The sequence below is a fragment of the Nannospalax galili genome, unplaced genomic scaffold (genome assembly GCF_000622305.1).
Source record: "Nannospalax galili isolate Female #2095 unplaced genomic scaffold, S.galili_v1.0 scaffold281, whole genome shotgun sequence".
NCBI lineage: Eukaryota > Metazoa > Chordata > Mammalia > Rodentia > Spalacidae > Nannospalax > Nannospalax galili.
This window is the reverse complement of record NW_008349068.1, coordinates 5,850,845-5,853,973: the sequence shown is the minus strand read 5'-3', so window position 1 is coordinate 5,853,973 and position 3,129 is coordinate 5,850,845.

The following is a 3,129-nucleotide window of genomic DNA, read 5'->3' as shown; positions in this document are numbered from 1 at the left end:
TAGACCAGGCTGGCCTTGAACTCACCGAGATCTGCCTGCCTCTGCCTCCTGAGTGCTGGGATTAAAGACGTGTGCCACAATGCCCAGCTTAGTCTGGTACTCTTAATTACCATGTGCCATGTAGATAAAGCTTGGGCAAAGAACAAAGGCTCTCAGATAACCTTGACTAGATATATATTATACTCTTTGATCTAGTTGTATGTATAATTTGTCAGCAGATTGTTGGATTAATATGGTTCCCTTTTGTTTTTTAAAACTAGCTAGGCATTATCTCTTGCATTGTCTAACCCTTCCACCATGGTTTCCCCATTTAAGGTGTCCCCATTTTTCCCATTTCTCTCTTAATAATACCTTTCTCCTATGGTCCCACTTCTCTTGAGATCCTTCTTTCCCTTTATTCCCTAGGTTCCTTGTATAACCTTCCCTCCCCCATCCCCTTAAAATAACCCCATTTTTATCCATATCTCCCTTATTAACGCCTGTTTCCTACTGTTCTTCTCTTTCACATTGTTCCTTTTCCTTTACCTCCCTGGTTCCTTTTCATTATCCTGGTTCCTGTAGTTATGTCTGGATACATACTCACGTATAAGGATTATAAGAAAAACTCATCTTACAATTTATATTAAAACTCAAAGGACCTTGAAGAGGAAAAAAAAACTTTTTTTTAATTGAAAAAAATTGAAGTTTTGCATTTCCTGATTTCAAAACATACAAAGCTATAGTAACCAAAATAGTATGGTACTATCATGACATATAAATAAAAAATACAGAATAGTGAGCCCAGAAATAAACCCATGCACATCACATTAAAAAACGAAATGCCAAGCCAGGCATGGTGGTGCACACCTTTAATCCCAGCACTCAGGAGGTAGAGGTGGGCAGATCTCCGTGAGAGCCAGGCTAGTCTGGTCTACATAATGAGTTCCAGGCCAACTGGGGTTACATGGAGACCCTGTCTCAAAAAACCAAAACAATAAAAATAACATGCCAAGATCACTCAACAGGGAAAGGAGAGTCTCTTCCAAAACTGGTACTAGAGCACCAGGTATGTTGGTACATGCCTTTAATCCTAGCACTCGGGAGGCCAAGATAGGTATCTATGAAGCTATGTATGTGGCCAGCCTGGTCTACATAGCAGGTTCCAGGCCAGCTGGGACTACAAGGAGACCCTGTCTCAAAACAAAACAAAACAAAATGGTGCTATGTGAAGCTGCCTTATACAACAGAGTGTGATGCACACAGAAGGCCACAACTGGCTGAGTTTTAAAGAATAAGAAACTGCAAAGCATTTCTGGATAGGACTCCTATATTGAACCTTATCCACCCACAGCTCAGGGACAACTGTGGAAGAGGGGGGCAGAAAGATCGTAAGAGCCAGGGCTGGTTCATGAACACAGGGAGGCAGAGGTCTTCAGAACCCTGGAAGCTTGCACATGTGAACATGTGGCAATGGTGGCATCAAGCACAGGATCCACGTCAACTCAAACAAGGGCCCAGAGGGGAGGAGAGAAATGGATGGTGGGCCAGCGCTAGACTGAGAACTACTGGAGACTGACTCCTACTGGGAGAGGGAGAGTATGCCTTACATTCTCGAGGTGGGCTGACTAGACTCCGGTGGATGAATTTGCACCAAAGGGCATCTAGGTACAAATGCTTGACTGGGTAGGACTTAACATTTATGACAGAATGCATGAGGTCCGGTGGGGGACTGGGAGACATGGATGGGGGAGGAGTCTAAATTTGATTAAGAACTGTATGAAATTGAAAAAGCTCAAAAAATGTTTTAAATGGTGCTAGGAAAACTGGATATTCACACATAAAAAATGATTTTTTATACCATATACAAAAAAATTCCAAATAGATGAAAAACTTAAATCTATGACCCCAAACTGAACACTTCTAAGTATTATTTTAAAGAAATATAATTCCTAGAGGAAAATAGAAAAATTACCTTCAAGGGACTGAGCTTGACAATAACTTCTTAATATACCACCCAAATCACACGCAAAAATAAATTAGAAGTAGAAATAGGCAAACGGCTGCATCAAACAGAAAAACTGTTGTGCATCAAAAAATATATGAAGAAGCTCAAGAGATGGCTCAGCAGTTGAGAGGCTTCTCTCGCAGAGGACCCAGGTTCAGTTTCCAGAACCACATATCATGACTCTAACTTCAGCTTCAAGAAGATCTGACATCTCTAGCCTCCAAAGGCACCTGCACTCATGTGCACATACCCACATATAGACACATACAATACACACAATTTAAAAAATAAATCATTTTTAAAAATTTAGAATACCTACTAGAACCCCCTCACAAATAAAATAGCAAATGTTGGTGAAGATGAGGAAAAAATGAATATTCTTTAAAAAAAAATTTATCTGTTGTTTGTGTGCACATGTAGTGATCAAAGGGCAACCTTCCACAATGTGGGTTTCTAGGATCAAACTTGGATCTTCAGGCTTGGTAGCAAGTACCTTTACCAAATGAGCCATCTCACTGGGATGCACTTGCACTTCAAGTCATAGGAGGCATTAGGCAAATTTCTTTCATGCTCTGCTGGCTAGGAAGAGGTTCCCTAGTCCAAGTAACCATCCTAATGGAGCTTTGGAGCTGCAGTATTCTGGAGTCAGAAGTTTCTATTCTCAGCCAGAAACAAGCTAAAGACAGACTCCAAAAAGACATTATTAGATACAAACTGGATAAAACTACCAAGAACTAGCAGATCATATCTGATGATGCCTTGTCTCTGAATGCTGGAAACCAAAGCTTTCAGTATTAACCAATCACGTCACTTTACATATATGCTCCCAACAGAGAAAACAAACCCCTGTGGCTGGAGAGATGGCTCAGTGGTTAAGAGCACTGGCTGTTCTTGCAGAGGACTCCGGTTTGGTTCTCAGCACCCACATGGCAGCTGACAACCATCTGTAACTCCAGTTCCAGGGGATTCAATTCCCTCTTCTGGCCTTTGTGGGCACTGTACATGATAGATGCACTTACATACACACAGGCAAAACACTCATATATAAAATAAAAATAAACAAATTTCTAAAACTTTGAAAAATAAAACCTCAAAAACATTACCTACAAAGTGAGCCCCAGCTGTTTTGAGTACAAGAGTCCCCT